This window comes from Sciurus vulgaris (assembly GCF_902686455.1).
Source record: "Sciurus vulgaris genome assembly, chromosome: 5".
NCBI lineage: Eukaryota > Metazoa > Chordata > Mammalia > Rodentia > Sciuridae > Sciurus > Sciurus vulgaris.
In genome coordinates, this window is record NC_136465.1 from 27795801 (window position 1) to 27819619 (window position 23819).

Sequence of the window (23819 nt, forward strand, 5' to 3'; positions counted from 1 at the left end):
AACGAAGTGAGTATATTGAGAAAGATGACAGACTTTCAAGCTTTGGGGAAAGAGTATTATATGAGAAGAATCAGCCTTTTCCCCTGAGACTGTGCCTAATATGTGAACAGCAAAAACAATTACATTGGTGATTTCAGGAAGTCCAATAAATTCCATTGCACAGCCCCACTTTTGAAATATTACATCATTCAGCAAAAGTTTAGGTTCATATATTAGCTGAAATGAACTAATCATGAATTAATTGCCATCAGTTCAGTTTTGTGAATGGAGTGCAGAGGTAGGGCTCTGGTTTCAGCGTGGTCAGCCCTCTCCATTAACTGAGCCTGCTGTTGAAGTCTCACGGTGCCCATATTCAGAGGGTGAGCCGGATCTCCTCATTTCAGCAGTCCTCGCCCTCACCTCTCATTGTGGTGATTGACTTAACCATTCTGTAATCCACATTGTTAAAATAAGTTGTGCTCTGGTCCGTTTGTTTTGGAGGTAAAGTGGGGGAAATAAATGCAGTGCGTCTCCAGGGATTTGTGGCTTGAAGTTAGAAAGAAAATAGAGGAATCAATTGGTTTCACACACTGCCAGATCAAACCTCAGGAAAATTAAAACAGTAAAAGCTGAATTATAAGTGAAACCACACTTGGCTGTGATAGCACATGATGGCTCACTTTGTCTTAATTATTTTCTAAGTGCTTTAAATGTATTTAGGGTACATGAATATCCAGTCAGAAACAGTGCTTTGTGTAGAAATAGCTATGAACCTTTGATGGTAATGGCTGCCCTGTGGCTTGTCTTCATGCAATTAGGCTGCTTTTTTGACTTCTAGATGGGCCCTAAATCATGGTTATTTCAGTCCACATAGGGAATACACAGGGAAAGTATCAATGGATGCAGACTTCAGATACCTTATAGCTTCAGAGAATCATCTCCCATGTATGGCTGGGTGTGGTGGGAATGTATATGTGGGATGGTATTTAAAATTTTGTCTGATGCTTCTGGAATAGTCTTCACTTCTTCAAAATTTAGGCCAATAATGTGCTGTGTTATTCACCGAATACTATTATTTTCCTTAATTGCTGTAGCCAGACTCATAAACTCCACCTTAACCTGTTTCCTTCAGGTGGTTTCCAGAATTTTGGATTGAATTTATCTGAAAAGTCTCCTGAAAAAAAACCTGGGGGCTCTATATTGATGGTTAGGTTTCAGTTTTTTTTTTTGTTTTTTTTCGGATTCTGGGGATTGAACACTGAGCTACGTCCCCAGCAATTTTTTTTTTTTTTTTTTTTAATTTGGAGGCAGGATCTTGCTAAGTTGCTTAGTGCCTCACTAAGTTGCTGAGGCTGCCTCAGCCTCCTGTGCCACTGGGATTACAGGGGTGCAACACCACACCTGGTGGGTGGTTTTCAATTTTGCCAATTATGGACGTGAAAAAAAAAACTACATTTATCATTTAATAAAGAGTACATTTTAACACCAACACTATAGTCTTTGAAAGAAGAACAGTGCTTTCAATAAAGGCAATTTAATTTGTAAAGGAGTAATTCCATTACCTCTATTTCTTGTTCAGATGGCAATTTTGCCATAGATTGACATCTAGCAGGAAAATATTAAGAATCATTGATTTGGCCAGGCACAGTGGTACATACCTGTGATCCCAGCTAGTCAGGAGGCTGAGGCAGGAGGATCTCAAGTTCCAGGCTAGCTTTGGCAACTTAAGGAGATTGTGTCTCAAAGTGAAAAAGGACTGGGGGTGTGGCTAGTGGGTTCAATCCCCAGTAACTCCCCCAACATGCATGGACACGCACACACATGCAATCACTGCTTTGGTTTAGAGTCAGGGGATCAGAGGGCCGTGCCTGGGGCCAGACATCACTCCTTGTTAGCTAGTGGATTCTTTCTGTGCCTCCTCTCCTATAAGGAAGGGGTGACAACCCTTGCCCGGCTTTTCACACAAGGTTATTGTGAAATTTCATGTGGAATAATGTATGTGAAAATGTTTCTTGAACCATAAAGCATCATCAAAATGAGATGGTTTTATTGTAGATGTATGGGAGATTACGATCAGGTGAAAGAATCCTGTGATTGGGCACAGTTTTGGGCACCCGCTGAAGAATCACCTCCCCATGTTTCCAGATACTTTCCGTCAAAAGGAACTGCCTCACTTTAGGTGTGGCTCTGAATATTCATTTGTTTTTGTTGCTGATTTATCTCATTGCTCCATTCCATCTGAAATGTAAACCCATGGATTTGCTGCTCCTCTGCAAATGTATCCTTGCTTTGGCAGGAAGGTTAATTGATAGGTATCAAACATCATAGAATCCTTGGTTCCTGGGGGTGAGGGAAGGGGTTGGTTATGGAATGCATTCATGAAGTTGTTTTTCAGAAGATGTGTAGTTTGCTATATTCATGGGTTGCATCAGGAAAAACAAAAATCTAAAACTACTCTGTGGAGTCAATTTATAAGCTGTTTGTTAGGATATTATTTATTATAAAGATTCTTAAGTGCCCAAGTTAGGAAGGAGTTACAGGTGAGCTTTGAACTTCACTTTCAGTAGCAGCATGTGCTGTCTCTGCTCTCTGATAAAGTGTTTTTAAAATTAATTTTACAGACTGCATTTTGATTCATTGTACACAAATGGAGTGCATCATTTCTTTTCTATGGTTGTACACAATGTAGATTCATACCATTCTTGTAATCATACATGTACATAGGGTAATGATATTTGTCTCATTATGCCATTTTTCATACCCCCCTTCCTCTCATGTCTCTCTGCATAATCTAAAGTTCTTCCATTCTTCTCTCACTGCTCCCCCCCATTATATATCATCATTCACTTATCAGGGAAAACATTCAGCCTTTGCTTTTTAGGGATTGGCTTATTTCGCCTAGCATGATATTCTCCAATTCCATTCATTTATCTGCAAATGCCATAATATTATTATTCTTCATGGCTGAAAAATGTTCCATTGTGTATATATACCACAATTTCTTTATCCATTCATCTGTTGAAGGGCATCTAGGTTGGTTCCACAATCTAGCTATTGTGAATTGAGCTGCTATAAACATTGATGTGGCTGTGTTACTGAAATATGCTGATTTTAAGTCCTTTGGGTATAAACTGAGGAGTGGGATACGATCAATAATGTGAAGAGAGAGCCTACAGAGTGGGAGAAAATCTTTTCCACACGCACTTCAGATAGAGCACTAATCTCCAAAATTTATAAAGAACTTACAAAACTTTACATCAAAAATACAAAGAACCCAATCAATAAATGGGTCAAGGAACTGGACAGACATTTAACAGAAGATATACAGGCGATTAATAAATATATGAAAAAGTGTTCAACATCTCTAGTAATTAGAGAAATGCAAATTAAAACAACTCTAAGATTTCATCTTACTCCATTAGAATGGCTATTATCAAGAGCACAAACAATAATAGATATTGTGTAAAAGGCACACTTTTACATTGCTGATGGAGTTGCAAATTGGTACAGCCACTTTGGAAAGCAGTGTGGAGAATCCTCGGAAAACTTGGAATGGACCCATTTTTGACCCAGTTAAAGATTTTTTCTTTTTTTTTCTTTTTTTTTTAAAATGAGCTGTTCTGGATCTTTCCATGTAACATCCACCCTTAGTACTAATTTCTTGAGGAAAGAGATACTCCCACCACCCCTGTGGTGGCCCTTGAGAAAGATAAGAAGTTTAATCCCTCAGATTTTAGGGTTTTGGGGGCCAAACAACTTCAATGACTTTAAATATTTCTCATGTGGAAAAATTCAGAAGTAGTCATCTGTCCTGCTTCTTCTCTCTACAGTAAAGATCTGTTAATAAGTATAATGTTATCCCTTTGTGATAGGAGTTAAAAGTACTTCATCCTAATTTGTAATTAATTAATTTTGACTTCATTTATAGCATTTTCCACACATTACATTTTACTTGTTAAATATGTTGTATTTTTACCTTATACTTCTGGTTTTTGGTACAGTTAGAGTTTTCTTACTGCAAGATTATTTTAAAAATTATAATTTTCTTGTTAATTTTTTGGCTTTATTTTCCCCATTGAAATCTTTTACCCATTTGGATTTATTTGGCAGTAAGGAGTAAGACTAGGAATCAATCTACTCTTTAAAAAAATACCACTGACTTTACATTTCAACCTTCTATATTTTATAATCCAACTTCTTCCCATTAATGTGAATTTTGCCTTTATTATACACTACATGCTCATATATACACAACTTTACTTATGAACTTTCTGTTCTATTCCATAGATCTATTAATCTACATAATGTTTTACCACCATTAAAAGATATTTTTAGTTTTATGTAATATCTAGCAGGATTTAATTGCTTTTTTTTTAGGTTTTTCCTGATTATTCTTTTTATTTTCAAAATATTTATTGAGGTAATTGATAGTGATAGATTATGTTTAAATTGAACTATTTGATTAAATTTGGCATAGGCGTATGCACAATCAAGATAATGAACATATTTATGATCACTGAAGTTTCATTGTGACTCTTTGAAGTCTCTTTTTTCCCATTGGGTTGTTTGGTTTCTCAATATTGAATTTTGGGAGTTCTTTCTATGTTCTGGATAAAAATCCTTTATCACACATGTAATTTGCAAATATTTCTTCACAGTCTGTAGCTTGTATTTTTTTTTTTATCTTAGTCTTTTTTGAAGAATGAAAATTCTTAATCTGATGAAATATAATTTGTTAATATCTTTTTAAAAGATTGTGCTTTTGGTATAATTTATAATCATTTTCCTAATACAAGATCATGAAGATTTTTCTCAAGGGGTTTTATAGTTTTAGGTTTTATATTTGGTAATAAAATCCACTTTGAATTAATCTTAATGTTTGTATTTAGTATGGGTCAAAGTTCTTTTTTTCCATATTATTATTTGTATTCCAATTTCTAATTATTACTAGTATATACAATTAAAATTGATTTTTGTATGTTGATCTTATATCTTGACATCCTGTTAAATTCACTTATTAATTCTAATCACTTGTTTTTATGATTTATGAAGGAATTTCTATATAGATGATGATTTTGTCACTAAATGGAGGCCCTTTTCTCCCTTTGTAGTTTGGATCCTTTTTCTTTCTTTTCCTTGCCTTGGGGGAACTGGCTAGAACTTGCAGTCCAATGTTGAATAGACATGGTGAGTGAGGGATATCATTGCCTTTTTTCTGGTCTTAGGGAAAAAGCAGTCAGTCTGTCTCCATTAAATATGATATTAGTGGTAAGCTTTTGTTGTCTTGCCGTCTCTCAAATTGAGGAAGTTCTATTTCTGCCTCACTAAGAGTATTTATCAGAGATATTTATTGAACTTTTGTCAAGTACTTTTTTGGGCTTGTTGAGATGATCATGTGATTTTTCAGTTTTAGTTTGTTACAGGGTGATTTGCACTGATAAATTTTTGAATGTTAAACCAGTTTTGCTTTCCTTGATTGGACCCTATTTGGTAACATTGCATTATTCATTTTATATGGTTCCGGATTTGATTTGCTAAAAGATTGTTTAGAATTTTTACATCAATGGACATGGAGGATAGTTTTTTTTTTTTTTTTTTTTTTCTTGTAATGTAAGCCTGTGTTTCATATCTGAGAACTGGTCTCATGGAATGAATTGGAGTTCCTCTTCAATTCTCTGGTGGAGTTTGCATAGAATTGTCATAATTTTTTTCCTTAAATATTTGGTGGAATTTTCCATGAAGCAAACTGCCTAGAGATCTTTTCTTTTTTTCTTTCTTCCTTTGTGCGAAGCTTTCAATTATAAATTCAATTTATTTAACAGGCTATTTAGGTATCTATTTTTTTCCCCACTAGCACACTTTTTTTTTTTTTTTTTAATTACTGTAACTTCGTAAAAAGCATTAAAACCAGGAAATGTGAGACCTTCTACTATATTTCCCCCTCCTAGGTTATTTTGACTATTTAGGGTTTCATCAGATTCCATATAAATTAAATATTTGTACTTGAGTGAATTGGATAGTTTGTGTCATTTGAGAAATTTGTTATGACTTCTGTCTAACACATACAAAATTGTCTTTTATCTGAATGGTTAAACTTAATGCCAAAATGTTCTTGATAATATTTATTATTTTTCTTTTATTTTTGAAGAATATATATGATGTCAACTCCTATCATTACTGATATTGGAAATTTGGGTCTTTTCTCATTTTTCTTCCCTGATTAGTATGACTTATCTATCAACTTTATTGATCTTAAAGAAGCTGCTTTGGATTTCATAAATTTTTTTTCTCTAGCTTATTTCATTGATATCTATTCTGATTTTTATTATTTCTTTTCTCTTACTTGATGTCAATTAATTCCTTTGTTTAGTTTCTTAAGATAGAAGTCGAAGTCATTGACTTGGGAACTTTTCTTTAACCTGATACAGGTATTTAGTATTGCGGATTTATCTGTATACATTACTTTCATTGCATCTCAAAGATTTTAGAATGTGTTTTCTGTTTTTTTTTTCAGTCCAGTATAGTTGCTAATTTCTTTTTATTCATGGATTATTTAAAAGTATGTTAATTTCAATATATTTGTGGGTTTCCCTGACATCTTCCTTTTATTGATTTCTAACCTAATTTAATTATATTCAGAGCATTTATTTTGTATGGTTTTAAAATGGTTTACATTTATGGAGACATGTTTTGTGGTCCAGAATATAGTGTATCTTGAAAAGTGTCCCATGTGCAATGTGTATTCTAGTCCAATGTTGTCATGTGTATTATCTGTAAATACTAGGTCAAATTGATTTATAATGTTATTCAGTGTCTTCTACATCCTTATTGTTTCCTGCTTACTGATTTCATAAATTACTGAGAAATGATTGTTGAAATCCGGTTATAATTTTGAATTTATCTCTTTTTTATTGTCTAAAATCTTATGTCACCTAAGTCTCACAATATCCTGCAATGTAAACAGTATTATTCCCATGTGTCAGATGAGGAAATAGGAGCTCAATGGAGTTACATGGGTGACTCTGTGTCACTGAGTTTGCATGCCCAAGAGCTAGAATTCGGGGACAGGCTTATTTGAATCACAGGCCTATTCCCCCTGCACCACTTTATAATTATGTCTCTCAAAGGATTCTGGGTTCTGTCCCTCTCTATGGAGTTTATTTCCTGAAGATCCTTTACAAAAGTAAAAATTTTTGACTCTCAGGGATAGTGAATTAGGTTAATCAAAATACTTTGTTCATGACATATTTATCAATGGTTTCTCTATGAAGCTCTTTTATTTGTTTAACTTTCTGTTGCAATATTATAACAATAATGCAGTAAGATAATGATAATAAATAGAATAAATAATAAAAGACCAGAAATAGCCAAATTGACCTTGAGAAAAAAGAGCTAAGTTGAAGCCATCATGTTTCTTTTCTGTTTCTCTTCTTTCTAGTACTTGAACACAATTCTCTTGCATGATAGGCAAACACTCTACCACTGAGTCACATTCCTAGCCCTGAGGTATCACACTTCTAGATTTCATACTATATTGCAAAGGTACAGTAATCAAAATGGCATGGTATTTTTATAAAATGGATGTATAATCCAATAGAAAAGACTGGAGAACAAGAAGTAAGCCTATACATGTTCAGTCAATGGACCATCTATCAAAGGACCAAGAATACACAATGGGGAAAGGATAGTACCTTCAGCAATTAGTGTTGGGAAAACTTTATATCCATATGCAAAAGAATGAAATTAGACCTTTATTCTATGCCATACACAAAATAGAAACTCAAAATGAAAACAAACAAACAATACAGCAAAACCTTAAACACAAGACCTGAAACTAAATCTAGCAAAAAACTGAGTAGGAAAGCTTCTTGACATTGGGCTTGGCAATGATTTCATGAATAGGACACCAAAAGCACAGACAACAAAACCAAAAAGTAAACAAGAGAGGTTACATCAAAATAAAAAGCTCTGCACAGCAAAGGAAACAATCAACAGAAAAAAAGAAAAGACAAACTGTGGAATGGGAGACATTGTTTACAAATCATACATTTTGGATAAATAGTTTTTTTTAGCACACAGTCAAGTTTCATTTGCTTACATCTATGGTAGGTTTTTTCCCCTGCATTTTTTAATCAGTGCATTATAGTTGTATATATCAATAGATTTGTCGTTACATATTTGTACATGCACAAAATATAACAATATGACAATATAATTTTGCCAATATTACTCCCTGCATACCATATTCTGGCAAGGTGTTACTTATAGTCAGTGTTTTGCTGACTAAGAACAATTTTAGAGGAAGAGAAGTTTATTTGGGGGCTCATGGTTTCAGAGGTCTTAGTCTGTAGAAGACATGAGGGAGAAGAGCAGCTCAGTACATGACAACCAGGAAGCACAGAGTGAGAGAGCCCTCCTCACAAAGGACAAAATATAAATCCCATAGGCATGCTCCCCGTGACCCACCTCCTCCAGCCACACCCTACCTGCCAATCATTACCACCCAGTTAATCCCTGTAGGGGGATTAACACAATCTAATGATTAGGTTGACTCTCATAACCCATCATTTCAACCCTAAACTTTCTTGTATGTCTCACAAATAAACTTTTGGGGGACAACACATATTTAAACTCTAACAGGTGTTAATCCCCAAAATATACAAGGAACTCAAACAACTCAAGAGTTGAAATAAATCTATTAATTCAATTAAAAATGGACATTTTTTTCCAGAGAAGACCTATAAATGTCCCAAGGTATGTGAAAAAATGCTCCACATTCCTAATCAACACGAAAATGTGAATCAAAAGCACAATGAGATATAACTTCACACTTGTCAAGATAACTTATTTTTTTAAAAAGAATCCAACCTCATGAATATTGAATAGAATCAATAGAGTAGAGGAAATAAATCAGGGGGGGGGGAGGAGAAGAGGGAAAGGGGAAATACTGGGGAATGATATTGGGCAAATTATATTGTTAAGTAGTGTGCATATACAAATATATAACAACAAATCTCACCATTATGTACAATTATCATGCACTAATAACAAATATGGAGAAAAAGAGAAAAAACCTTGAACAACAAACAAAAAACAAAAGGCAAATGTCTGCAAAGATGTGAAGAAATAGGAACCTTGTGAATTATTGATGGGAGAGTCCTCAAAAAAGTAAAAACAATTACTATTTGAACTAGCAATCTCATTTCTGGGTATTTCTCCAAAATAATTGAGATGAGGATCTTGAAGAGGTATCAGTACTCCTTTATCAATTGCAGTACTATTCACAATAGCCAAAATCTGGAAATGAACTAATGTTAACAACAGATGAATGGAAAAGAAAATGTGGTATATACATACAATAGAATGCCATGCAACCTTAAAAAAAGAAATCTGCCCTATGTGGCAACATGGGTGAATTCCGAAAATACTAAGTCAACTGAAATAAGCCAGTCACAGACAATTCCATGATTGCACTTATATGAGGCATCACAAATAGTTGTAGATTTGAGTATAAACTCATAGAATCAAAGAGTGGAATAGTAGTTGTGAGGGGCAGGGAGAGATGGAAATGGGGAGTTAATTACTGGGCATAAAGCTTTAATCAAACAAGATAAAGAGTTCTGTAAAGCCTATAGCCAACCAACCAGAGGTACAACCAGGTATTATAGCAAAACATTTTCAGAGGGTCTCTTTTTATCACAGTGAAATAAAATATTATTACAGTAAAATAAAATGAAATAAAAATGGATTACCCGACAAAAAAGTTGAGACATTGAAAATGATTTTTTTCATTCAACTCAATAGCTGTTTTATCAACTTTCTTTCCATTTCCATCACTATTAAGCTAAAGTCTGATTATCCTGCCTTTGGACTATTTAAATTGTCTCAATTGGCTGACAGCCAATGTTCGTTTCTTCAACTCATTCTGAACATCACTGACAGTTTTTGACAGTATTCACGTACAGTTCTTGTTCTTCATTGTCATCAGTAGCAATAGCATTTTGGTCAGAATCTTTCATTCTTTCTCCAGTATCTCCCAGCTGACCTTTACAGACCTCTGCTTTGTCCTCAGTCCATTTCCTAATTATGTTTCACAGTATTTCTCATACTCTGCATACTCCAGACAAACCAAAGTGCTAATGCTTCTTACAGTAGCCCCCCATATTTTTGTCCTTAGCACTTCGAGCTATTCTCTTGCTCATTTTCTTCCAATCTCTCATCATTCAAAGCTATTTTCTTCATGGTTTTATTTTTATTTATTTTTTATTTTTTTATTTTCCCAATCTGATGTGATACATGAATCACCCATGTTAGTTGTTATGGTCCAGATGTGGTGTCCCCCAAAAGCTCATGTGCGAGACAGTGCAAGAAGATTTTGGAGGAGAAATGCTTGAGTCCTAGCCTTAACCTAATCAATGGCTTAATCCCTGATGGGATTAACTGAGTGGTAACTGGAGATAGGTGAGGTGTGTGACTGGAAGAAGTGGTTCATTGGGATCATGGCTATAGGGTATATATTTTGTATCTGGAGAGAGGAGTCTCTCTCTCTCTTTCTCTCTCTCGCGCTCTCTCTCTCTCTCTCTCTCTCTCTTTCTCTGCTTCTAGATCACCACGTGAGCTGCTTCCCTCTGCCACATTCTTCCGCCATGATGATCTGCCTCAACTCGAGCTATTCATGTTATGTTCTGGCTGAGTTGTTGTTTGCATTTTGCCCATGTCCTGAGACTTTCTGTGAGGCCAATTTTAAAAGTGATGGATTTCTTAATCTGGTGGAAGACATGTCTAGGCAGGATAGCATTCAGGAAGTGACATGGATATTGCTGGTGGTTTTTTGCCAAGTTTATTGTGATATTTGGGAGCATAAAGCAGAGCAGAAATATTTGAAAAACTTGACCTTGAAAGGCAGGAGTAAAACTAGGGCTAAGGAAGTTGCAGTTGTTAAAGATGTTACTGCCACTAAAGAAATGCTAAAGACTTTGCCCAGAGACAATAAGAAAGATAGCTTGAGGGCATCTCAGAATCTGGCAAGACCATACCCATGTCAGGTTTAAGGGAGTAAAAGTGAAAATTCTCCTGAGAAGAGACCAGTGGGAAATACTCCTTGTACAAGGGAGCCTAGGGAGTTTTTTTCAATATGCTCACTCATCCAAACATTCAGTGGCGGCTGCAGCCAGGGTCCTGGAGGCTTGGATATTGCTCAAGATGGCAGCAGACCTTGGCATCAACCACATGGTGATGGTTCTGCAGGAATGCAGGATGCTGAAGTTAGGGGGTCATGGAGGATTACACCAGGATTTCAAAGGTAGGTCCTGGAAACCAGGCAAAGTGCAGCAGGGTCAGAGTCCCTGCAGGCAGCCCCTGAGAAGGGAAGGTATGGAGATTTGAAGAGGAAGTTGAAGCTGCAGTGGAGACCCCCCAAGATTAAGAAATGCCAGTAACGTGGGAAAGCTACAGGAATTGAGCAGATACAAGCCAACAGAAAGGCCATTTGTGCTTCAATCAACATGGCCAGAGGGACAGAGCTACGCAAGTCCTTTGAACAGAAAATCACCATGCCTTGTGCCCCAGATGCCAGATGTAAAGCTATAGGACTTGTTTGCCAGCTGGATTTTGGTCTTGCTTTGATCCTATCCCTTCTTTCTATGCCCCTATTTTTCTGAATGGAAATGTTTACTCTGTAAACATTATATATTGGATACTTGTAAGTTGCTTTTAATTTTATAGGAGCTCACAATGAGACTTTGTCTTGAGCCTTGGAGAAGACTTTGGAGTTGAACGTTGAGCTGTCTTGGAACTGTTGAGAATATGGGGACTTTTGGGAATCAACTAAGTATATTTTGCACTGTCAGATGAGTGTGAGTTTTGGGGGGCCAGGGGGTAGAATGTTGTGGTTTAGATATGAGGCGTCCTCCAAAAACTCACATATGAGACAATGCAAGAAGGTTTGGAGGAAAAATGACTTGGTTATAGTCTTAACCTAATCAGTGAATTAATCCCAGATGGGATTAACTGAGTGGTAACTGGAGGTGCAGTGTGGCTGGAGGAAGTGGTTCATTGGGGGCGTGGCTATGGGGGTATATATTTTTTATCTGGAGAGTGGAGTCTCTCTCTCTGCTTTCTGATTATCATGTGAGCAGCTTCCCTCTGCCACAGTCTTCCACCATGATGTTCTGCCTCACCCTGAAGAATGGAGCCGGCCTTCTACGAATCCCTGAATAAAACTTTTCTTCTCTCCAGTTGTGCTGGTCAGGTCTTTTAGTCACAGTAGTGAAAAAGCTAAGACATTAGTGACACTAATATGAGGTTCTTATCACCTGTTAACACAGAATAATTCGTGTTCTTGTTTTATTTCTCTTAACAGATTGTAACTTTCTTAGAATGGGGATTATTTTAAATTTATTTTTGTATTTCTCATCAGCATGGTCACTTCCTTTTTTTCCCTTTATTTGAGAAGGATGGATGCCGTTAACCACAGGGTTTCTTCAGCACAAACCAATGACTTTTGCCCTTCCTTCTCAAAGTTTTTCTTCTTTAACTTTTTGTGGCTCACTGTTTCTCATCTGTGCATGTAGGGATGATGAGTGTGGCTTAGCAGGGATGGGAGGAGTAAAAATGAGGAAAGGCAGAAAGGTACCCAATGTATAAGGCTATGTCAATCATCTCTAAGGAAGGGAAGTACAAGAAAGTAATATAAGCACATCGATGCGGGAGAATATGTCAACACCACTCTCCTTATTTCGAGGGATGGAAATTTAACCAACCAATGAAAAGAAGGTGGGTAGGGAATCCAATTATATTTTATTCTTTAGGTGCTGTTTCTGGTTCATACTGAATCTTACTCCAACACATAAATCTTCCCCTTGAATAGCAGATTACTCTAATTCACTTAATACCTATTTTAAACACAAGAAATTGGATTAATGAAAATGCCTGAACTTGAGAATCCATCCAGAAATCTCCTCTATTTGATGAGCACTGTCCTGGTCATGCATATTCACAAACTGAAACTTTCTGAGGTTCCTTAAAGTTTCTCTTGTATAATTTCTTACTTTTTTCAGGACTCTGCAAGTTGTTGCTTTTTTTGAACTCTTTGCTTCCTGGGAGATGGTTTGGGTCACACTCCTCCTCTTGGTCAGTCTCAATGTTTGGTGCTTCAGAGCAGTGACTCCCGGTATAATCGTGCACATTCTAGTTTTTAAAGATCCATTTCAATTAAGTTGCTCAGAAGGAATAATTTTTTTCCAATATTTATTTCTGAGAAAATGCTATTAATGAAAACGCTGTAGATTCAGAGCTTTACCTGTACTTCAATAATGTGTGTATGGCCTGACCTACCACATGCTGCTTTAGCAGATTTACACCTTTGGTGGAAACTGATACACTGAAGCCCTTAGGAAAGAGGGAGGGAGGGGGAGTGGAGAGGAGGAGGAGGAGGAGGAGGAGGAGGAGGAGGAGGAGGAGGCGGAGGAGGAGGCGGAGGAAGAGGGGGAGACAAGAGACAGAGAAACTGATTTTATTTTTTGTTGACTCCTAAGCCAGGGAGAGAGGAAACAATCAAAAATGTTCATGACATCAATGTCTATGTGAAGCTTGTCATGTTACTAAATTGTTCAGGGTTTCTTTGGCATTTCTCTCAAAATACAACTTACAAACTGAATGTACATAAGACAAATTCTAGAGAATATTGTCAATGTTAAGGTTTTTTTCTTAGTAGTGGTAAGGTATGTGTGCTCTTGATCTTATAATAGAAATAATGACTTCAACTAGGTTTTCTGAGAAAATTAATGACTGACTGGGTTAATGGCCTTCAGTCAATCTCCTAGGCAGCCATTAATCCCCAGGAAATGCCCTGGGCCTTGATCATTATTGGGTAAATAATACAAAAGTGGGTAGAGTTCTCTTGTCAGATGGGAAACATACATTGTCCTTGTTCTCCCAGACCTCCTTTAAGACAGTAAGAATAACATATTAAGGGAAAAAAACACAAGAACTTTGCTACCACTGAAAATAAATAGTCTTATTTAAACAAAAATTATTAAACAAAATATTAAACAAACTTGATCTCTGTATGTTTGAGTAAGAAATAATGGAAAACAGCAAGCTCAGAATTCTTCAATTGGTTGTAGTTAGGACTACGAGTGAAATAAAATGTAGAGCCAAATACTGCACGAGAACATTGCGATTACTGTCATATTGGATATTTCAAATTAAAATGAGGGTTAAGTAAACACATAATCAACAACTTTAATGGCTACAAACAAAAGATACTATTAAAACTTGCATTTAAAATTAGACCTTATAGTCTAATAAAAGTATCTTAAGTAACTGCAATTTAAAAGATTCCGAATAAATGTTATGATTAATAGGGATATTCTTCTTATCTTAGAATATCAAAGGATTTTAATAGTTCTTTCATGGGTTATTTTGCATTCTGGGATCTTCAAGAAGGCAAATAGTAAAATGAAAAACACATGCAGGAAATTAGTATAGTAGTTGCCCTTGACTGCCAAAGGGGCTTCTATTGAGGCGCAAAAGCCTTAGATTTTCTTACTTTGAACAGAGACGTGATCGCCTACCACTGTCCCATGTCACAAGTTCAGTGCAGAGATTTACGCTGCGTAGATTCTCAGTAAATATTTGCAGAAGTAAATGCTTGTCTTTGCTCTCAGGGTTCTTTGCATATTTGGATAAATGTTGCAAAAGTTTTCTACTACAATGGCATTTATCTTTTACCCTATGATTTTTTTTTGAACCTGTTTATTTTTCATTATGTGCCTTGATTTTTGAGTTTTAGTTAGAAAAGTCTTCTGATATCCAAGTTTTAAAGGAAGTAATGAATGTTTTATTCTATAAATGTAGAATTACATTTTTCTTGTATTTTTGTATTGCAGTTTTGTATTTGGAATTCTGATCCTTCAGGGTTTATTTTGGTGTTTGGTGTAAGGTGTGAGCTTCAGTTTTATCTTTCTCCAAGTGACTCTCCTCTTGTCACAGTACTATTGATTAAGTAGCCTAGCATATCTTCACAGAAGTGAGATCCATCTCAATTACATTCTAAATTTCCCTCTGTAGCTGGATTTATCTTTAAACTTTTTATTGTGTTTCATCAGTGCAGTTGTTTTACATATGCCATGTTTTGATAGTTAGAACACCTGATAACTTCTCTCTTAGCTCTTCTTTGTAAGTGGCTAATCAGTTAATTTACATATTTTACTCTACAGATTTTAGAGTCAACTTACCTAGCAACACAAAAAAATATTGATGTATACTTTTGGAGAATCAAATTATGTTTATATTAACCAGTAGAAGGTCTGATATTTTTTTTTTATTGCATCATCTTACTGAGGAATAGGGTCTATCTTTCCATTTGCTCAACTCTGCTTTTGTCTTCAGGAGTGTTTGAAATGTTCCTTATAAAGGTTTTGTATATCATTAGGTTTACTTTTATTTTCTTGTTGATGTTATAAATGTTTTTTAATGACTAGGTTTTTGTACAATTTTGTATCCTATCAAATTATTTTATTTATGATAGTTTTATCATTGATTCAGATATTCCAAGTATTATACCATATACAGATAGAGATTATTTTCTTTTCCAATTCTAATTTCTTTTCCTTCCTTTTTTTTTTTTTTTTTTTTTTAAATGGTGCTGGAGATTCAACCCAGGCATTTCACTTCTGAGATGGATTCCCAGTCTTTTCAATTCTTTTGAAATTATTTTTTCTTATTTTCATGCATTAAAATAAGTTTAATTCTGTATTAAATAAGAAAGGGAGGGTAGCAGATATCCTTGCCTTATTCTGGAAATACCTTCTGTGTTTACCACAAAGTAATATGCTGGCTTTAGGGTTGCAGTAAACATATTTTATCAATTTGAAGAGAAATCCCTACTTTCAATTTTACAAAGTACTTTATCAGCAATGGGCTTTGAATTTTGTTGAAGTATATTTTATATTATGGTAAGTCACATTTTTCTTTAGATCTTTTTAAATGGTGCTTATACTAATGGATTTCCTAATATTAAACCACTCTTGCATTCTTTTAATAAATCCTGCTTGGTCGTGATATATTAATTTTTTAACATGCTGTTGGATTTTGTTTCCTAATAGGTTATTTGTGATTTTTTTTTTTTGTTCTGAAATGAAATAGTTCTGTTTTTTTCCTGACTGTGCCATTTTATTACATTTATGTATCAATGCTATATTTTCTTCATAATAAAATTTTTAGGAATTTCTTTGTTTTCTATGCTTGGAAAAATTTAAACAGCATCAAATTATCTAATCTTTGAAGGTTTGGCTGAATACCCCCATGGAAACATCTGTACTGGGTAATTTTTGAAGACTAGTTCTCTATTTCTGCCATGAAAATCAATATAATTTTTGTCTGTCTTTTTTCTGTTTTGAGAAATCTGAAGTGGGGTCTGTGGTAGGAAAATAATGGCTCCCACGTTCATGGACTGAGCTTCAGAAGCTGTAAATATGTTAGATTACTTGGCAAAAGGAATTTTGCAGATAGGCATAAGGGTAAGGACCTTGACATAGGGAGGTTATCCTGGACTATATAATTACTCGAGTGCTTGAAAATGGTATCCTTTTCCTTTTGGGGCAGAGATGCCATGTGAGAGGGACTCTATGGGCTTCCTTAGGGGCTGACTTTGAAGATGAAGGAAGAGCCTCTGAGCTAAGGAATGTGAGTGGCCACTAGAGGCTGGCATAGGCCTCAGCCAACAACCCAGAAGAAAACAGGGCCAGTCACACGGAAACAAATTCTTCCAACAACACAATGAGCAGAAGAAACTCCAAAAAGGAAAACATCCTCCAGTCTCCTTGATTTTGGTTCACTGAGACCTGTATAGGATGTCTAATCTATAGAACTATAAGATAACAATTTTCTGTTTTTTTAAGACACTAAGTTTGAGGTAACTTCTAATGGTAGCAATGGAAAGCTAATATTTATCTGGACAGACAAGGTGTAATTTGATAGCTGTATTTTCCTAGGAAATTGATTTAGGAGTTTGCAAATTCATTTTTATAGAATTACCCAATATGGACTTATGGTTTTCAAAGTTTTATCTCAAGTGGTTATTTCCTCTTTGCCATTTATTATTTGTATATTAGTACTTTCTTTTTCTTCAGTTAAGCTATCTAATGTTTTGTTTGTGGTTTTAGGTCATCTGAAATAGCAGAAAAGGCAAAAGGCTACATCTTTGTCTGATTTTTGCCACTAGACTGGCCCCATATCTCAGTGCTTTTGAGAGGACATGGGTCAGTCTTGTTTCTTGATAAATCTGCTTTAAAGAAATACCTTAAAATTATCTTTGCAGGACTGCTAAACTGGGCAAGGAAAAGTCAATTCTGAAGTTCTTGATTTTTTTTTTTTTTTTTGCCCCCAATTAGTCTCACTCTGGTTCTATCCACATATGGTATTACAGCCCTGCAGTAAATCAAATGCTATTCCTTGGCAAAGGATCACCAGTTTTTCAGTTAGCAGTACCTGTTTCCTTGATGGTCACTACCTGCCCACTACACTAATATCTCCTATTTTAAGTTTTGTAAAGGTAACCCAATTTCTAGGTACTAGACTATGAGAGTATGTCATCTGTTAACAAAATGAAGATAAAATCACAATCACTTTAAAAAGGCAAAAGTGCTTTCGTTTCTCATATAATAATCTAGGCATAAGCAGACCAGGTGTATAAATGGCCGCTGTGTTGTTTTCTTACTCTGTGATAGTCCCTGGGAGTTGTTCTGGTCAGTGTAGTTCCATGTGACTTGTGCCTCTATTATGCTCTAGGCCTGTCAGATGCATCTATCACCTCTGCTCACATCCAGTATGGCAGACCTAAGCACGTCCTACATTCCTGCATTCCTGTCTGTAAGGGAGACTGGAAGATGCAGTATGTGTTCTCTGTGACTGTTTGTCCAGATAAAACTCAGATTTAATGATATAATGGAAGAAGAGAATGGATAGTGAGGCCAACTATTGGTTTCTGCCACATCTTTTTTTTATGATTTTTTTTTTTTTTTTTTTCCATTTTCTTTTCTTTTAAAATAGGATCGGGTGGGGTGTAGCTCAGGGGTAGAGTGCTGGTCTGGCTTGTGCAAGGGCCTGGGGTAGAATTCTAGCACCAGAGAAAAAAATGTCAAAAAGAATGTTTCTTTGAATTTAAAGGCTCCAAAATTTTCACCAAGTAAGAATTCATACTGAGAGAAGTTTAAATTAGTATATTATTTCTATAATTTTTAATTCCCCCCAAAAGAAAATAGCCTTCTCATTGAAGATTTTAAATATTATAATGCTCATTATTTAAAAAATCAGCCAGTAAAAGAGAAAGGAAATATCATTAAAAATTTATGTATGTTGAAAAACAATCATTAACATTTCGATGACTAGTTTTCATTTGTATTTTTAAAAACATACCTGCAAATTTCCTTCAGTGAAGATTTTATACAAAGATGATCATACATAATGCTGTTTTTATTGCATAAACTTCTGAAAAACGTGTTTTTTTCTGCTTTGCTCATTGTCTCTTCTCTGCATCTGACTAACCCTTTGTATCAATATGACTAATTTGGTGTATACCTTTGATTACTTTAATTCATAGTCATATAATTAAATTCATGTATATTTACACACATATACACCAATTCAGGCACATTTGAAATTTGTACATATGTTCAAATATTTTGTTTAACTTATTGAAATAGGATCATACACACACACACACACACACACACACACACATATATATGTATATATATATATCCCCCCATCTTACCTTTCTTAATAGCATATAGTGAGATCCTTTTAATCATTGATGATAGGTTAAGATCATTCTTTGTAATTTTTGTGTGCTATTTCGTGGTATGGTTTTACCACAACTTGTGCAACGTGTTACCCATTAGTGAACATTCACTTCCCCTCTATTTTTTGCCCTGGTCCTAAAAAATCTGCATTAACTGTTCTTATTTACAAGTGCTTTATTTTCAGACAATCAATTTCCAGTAATAAGGTGTTGTTTTGAAGAGTGTACATATTTTAAATTTTAATAGATATTTCCATATTGTTTTCCCCAAAGCGACAATTCTTAGTTCCTCTAGTAATTCATGAATGTGTGTACTTACCCATATCTCCATCAGCAATAGATGTTATCACCATTTTAATTTCTATCACTATCATATGTGTAGTAATATCTCATTGCTACTTTTAACTTTTCATTTTACAATCACTGATTATGTATATAATCATTGATAGTTACAATCATTAAGCATAAAAAATTAGTATTTTAAGACTATTAAAAAGTAGCATAAAAACATGACATTTTTAGTATTTCCCTGATATATAGTACACTATGAATATATTTACAGAAGGCCATATCAGTTATTTGAAAACCAAGAAATTCTGTGTATGCTCTGGTTTGGATATAGAATGTCCTCCAAAGGAGGGCTCCCTTGGTGCAACTGGGAGGTGGTGGAATCTTTAACAGGTGGAGCCTAGTGGGGGTCTTGGGGTCTTAGGTCATTGGGGTTGTACCTTGAAGGGAGTTGTGGGACTTTGGTGTCTCTGCTCTTTCTCATATATGTAAATATATGTATATGTATGTAAATATATATGTGTGTATATATATGTATATATATATAGAGAGAGAGAGAGTGTGAGTGAGTGTATATGTATGTAAATATGTGTGTGTGTGTGTGTGTATATATATATATATATATATATATAGAGAGAGAGAGAGAGAGAGAGAGAGAGAGAGAGAGAGAGAGAGAGACAGTACTGGGATCAAATCCAGGTCCTTTTATGTATTGTGCAAATATTTTACTAGTGATCAATATCTCCAGTATCTCCAGTCCTTTTTTTTTTTTTTTTTTTTTTTTTTTTTTTGCTTTCCAGGTACCATGAGGTGAGCAGTTTCTTCTGTCAACTGCTTTTTCCATGAAATACTTCTTCCCTATGGACCCCAAAGTAACAGGGCCAATTAAATACAGACTGAAAACTCTAAAACTGTGAGCCATTATAAACTTTTCCTCTTTTTAAGTTGATCATTTCAGGTATTTTGCTACATTAATGGAAAGTTGGCTAACAATATGTGTGTGTGTGTGTATTTGTGTGTGCATGTGTATATGTGGTATCATATAATCATCTAACTTCCTTTTTTATTTTCAGAGGATTGCAAAATTTAAATAGCCTAATTAACTGGCTTTTAAAATTATTATTATTTAAACCAGCAGATGACTAAATAGTTGGTAAGCTTCTATTGCCAGGCAAGAGTTTACTATATGTCTCATTACTTCAAAAGGACACATATATCTATTTCTGCAATGTTTAACAATTCTTGGGTTATTTTTAATCTTAAGTGTTTTGGTAGTCAAGTTAGAAAAAGGTTGATTGCACACTCTTCCATCAGTACATGGGTCTATGCAGGAGACTCTGGTTCTGTCCTATACATTTAAAATGGGTGAATCGACCTAAGGATGAAGAGAAATAATTTTATCATAATTTAATTTAGATTAATGATAGTCTCAGTATAAAAACTTCACCTTGAATTAGGTGAAACATAGAATCCACTGATTATGTTAACATAATTGACTGTTAAGGACGAAAACAGCATTGCTAAGTATAAAAGTCTTGGGTTAGTGCTTAGAGAAGACAGAAAGGTCAGAGTGGGTATATTTTTCAAATAAGATTATAAATGTACATGTTATGTATATTTTACTTAAAATCTGAAATCTTACAAAACTGTTCCTTTTATGTCATCATGTCATTTTCACAATAATGTAGCTTGATTCACTTATACCACGTCCAAATTTTAAAATCTATGCAAGTATCTTGATGCTATCTCACATAGGCACTAATCACATATTTATTTCATAGTCACAAATAATGGGAAGCATTTTATTTAGCATAAAAAGGGACACAGACATCCTAAATTGCTCTTAGAAATTCAAAATGCATTATTACTGTAGCTGTAAATAATTGACACACATATTATAGATGTCTAATTCAAATGCATGTACCTGATAATAGTAAATGTTTTTTCCCTTAGTTGCTCTTAAATCTTTAGGGGTCTGTAGGCTGTTGTATAAATCGTTTGAGGAGGGTAAGGTGAATTTTTTAAAATGTAAAGATACACAAAATTGTAATCACTTGTTTCTGTGTGATAGAGATAGAAACTGATATAATTTGGTTTTCCTTGTGGCATTTTAAACCAGCAAAAAAGCTAACCTGTCTATAAAGAAACTGTGTTTTATACGTTTTATTATTGAATCCACCACTGCTTTGCTGACTAATAAAATGGAAAATGTGTGCTTTTATAGGTTTATAAAAAGGCAAACTATAGTTTCATGAAAAATATCTTAGACCGATTGAATACAGGTGGCTACTTGTTTAGACTTTGAAGATGTAAAAGCTTAGTATAGATGTCTGAAAAAGGTAATATGGCACAATAAAAAAAAATCTTCCTTTCTTTGCTCATCAATCCTTTGGGTATTCCATGTCAAATAAACGCTACAACAATTTATAGTCAAAGTACACAGTGGAAGTGCCAACGTTAACACTCCTTAGGACTGGATACCTGCCAGACTTTTCACACCAATATTTAATGTGAACCAAAATGTCTTTTCCATTGGAAGTGTGAGAAGGAACTTGCTTTCCTATATTTGGCAACGCGCTTATGTGAAGTATCAAGTCAAATGCCCGTGATGTTCTCTTTATTTCAACTATGATAAATTGTGTTCATTTGTTTTAAGTGCATGTGGCAGCTTTAGTGTTCCAACTATAAATTTTGGTTAACTTCTATTGACATGCTGTATTAAACTTAAGAAAAACAAATTACACTTCACCGGTTTTAATTGACTAAATGTGTCAAAAACACAGTAAGTATAACATGAGAGGTCGGAGCCTCGTCTACACTGTAATGGGTATCATGGCAGGGATCCAACTTTTCTTGTACATTTCATTTTTCATGAAGTTTCAGGACAAGGCATACGTTTAACATTCACTTCCACTTCTCATTTGTACTTCAAAGTTTATCAGAGGCTGTGTTACTACCAAGAACACTTTTCTCTTGTGCTATTTAAAGTTCTCTTTGCACTGACGTGTGTGCCCAGAGAATACTGATGTCCTCCTGTAAACAAGGCCTTGGGAATGGATTTTGGCATTGTGAGGAATGAAACGCTGATGTATAAGCACATTCATAGATCACTGGAGCACTCCATGGAAAGGTTCTGGTTTCCATATCTAGTCCCTTCTTCCATGACTGAACAAGGAGCCATGTGCTAAGGAACTGGATTAAATGTGGTACACCTACTTCCCTTGGGATCTTATTAAAGCTATCAGTTTTAATTCTTGGGCTCTAGCTCCAGTGGATGGTGTACATCTTTATTCCTTCAGTTATTTATTAGCTTGACACTTGATGATTACATACTATTCATTAAGCTCTAACTCTTCTGCTGCCTCTTCTCTCTGCTACCAGTGTTATCTTCTGGTGTGGTATATTTGGATCTACCTTCTCAAAATTAGCTCCTTTTTTAAGAGTTGAAACATTAGTTTCCAGTGTGAATTTATGGCTGGAAAAACTCAAAATAGAGCAGGTGTTTGCAATGTGTTATGTTTTGTATTGGAGAAAACAGGAATCGTAAATCTTAGAAGTTTATTCCATTTTCATCACTATAGGAATCTAATTCCTTAGCACATGCTTTACCAGCAAGACACTAGAGTTGAGGGACTGTCAATATTTATGCTGCTCTGCTGGACTGAAGGGAGGGAAGACTAAAAGAGTCATCCTTATACAACAAGCCCAGAGATTCTGATGGAACCAAAATAGGGGCGTAGATTTTCCTTGAAGGAAGGGTGAGGCCATCCCACCCTCTCCCACGCCCGAGGGCAGCTTTTACATCATGAAAATAGTGAAGCTGGCACTAAATTATGATTGGGAAACAGTCTATAAAGTGCCAGATAAAAAAACTTTTAGGTCTTGAGGTCCAGATGGTCTCTGTCATGGTTATTCAACTCTGCCATCGACAACACAAGTCACCCACATTATGTAAACAAATGTATGTGACTGCGTTACAATAAATTTATGGACAATGAAATTTGAATATCATATAAATTGCACGTGTCACGAAATAATCTTCTTTTGATCCCCCCCCCCCAACATTTAAAAACGTAAACACCATTCTTAGCTTGATGGCAAGATGGATTTGATCTGAGGGCTGTAGCCTTGCTCTAAACTAATATATTGGTTTCTAAAAGGTCCAAAAATTTAAAGTAGAGAAGTTTTATTTTAAGGCAATGTTATTCTCTCTTCTTTCTCATGCAGCACACATTTAATTGCAGTTTCTTTTCCTTCTTTCATGTTTTGATTAGATCATAGCTATATCTGTATTTGGTACTCAATCTTAAGAGGATCAGGTACAGGAAACACCATTTCTGTCCTGCCCATATCTGCTTGGCATGTGCACTCTCCTGCTTCCTGAATCAGGCATGTGTGACTCTGCAGAGCATTTTCTCTGCCCACTGGAGTGCTTTTAGCCTGTGGGCAGTGCATGTTGTAGGAACTGGCATGGAGGTCCTTTAGAAGTGGCTCTTGATCAACGACTGATAGAACTGGAGGGTAAATTTCTCTGGTCTGGGATATCTCTGAGGCATATTCTACTTTGTCCCTCCTCAATGGAACTCAAGTTACCCACAGCTGTCACCTGCCCACAAACTCATCCTTTAATGGCCTTCCTTTCTGTTTTACTTCCTTTCTTCTCTACTGGTGCTTCCCACGATCACCTCCTAAACCAAACACTTCATTGCTAGATCTAGAAAGAGCTTATATTCTTAAATGCAAAATT

At 35.3% G+C, this 23819-nt stretch overlaps 1 protein-coding gene across 6 annotated transcripts in view; it reads left to right on the forward strand.

The window, feature by feature from the left end:
• The window catches only part of LOC306662821 (uncharacterized protein), a 207104-nt gene that overhangs the window by 72106 nt on the left and 111179 nt on the right, over window positions 1-23819 (forward strand). The window contains exon 3 of one of the 6 annotated variants that reach the window (XR_013764264.1): window positions 19873-19985. The exons of 4 other annotated variants lie outside the window; for them this stretch is intronic. The gene's annotated coding sequence lies outside the window, so the exon portion shown is untranslated. Of the gene's footprint in view, window positions 1-5090; window positions 5167-19872; window positions 19986-23819 lie in introns of all 6 variants that reach the window. One more of the 6 variants, XR_013764268.1, reaches the window with a different exon arrangement.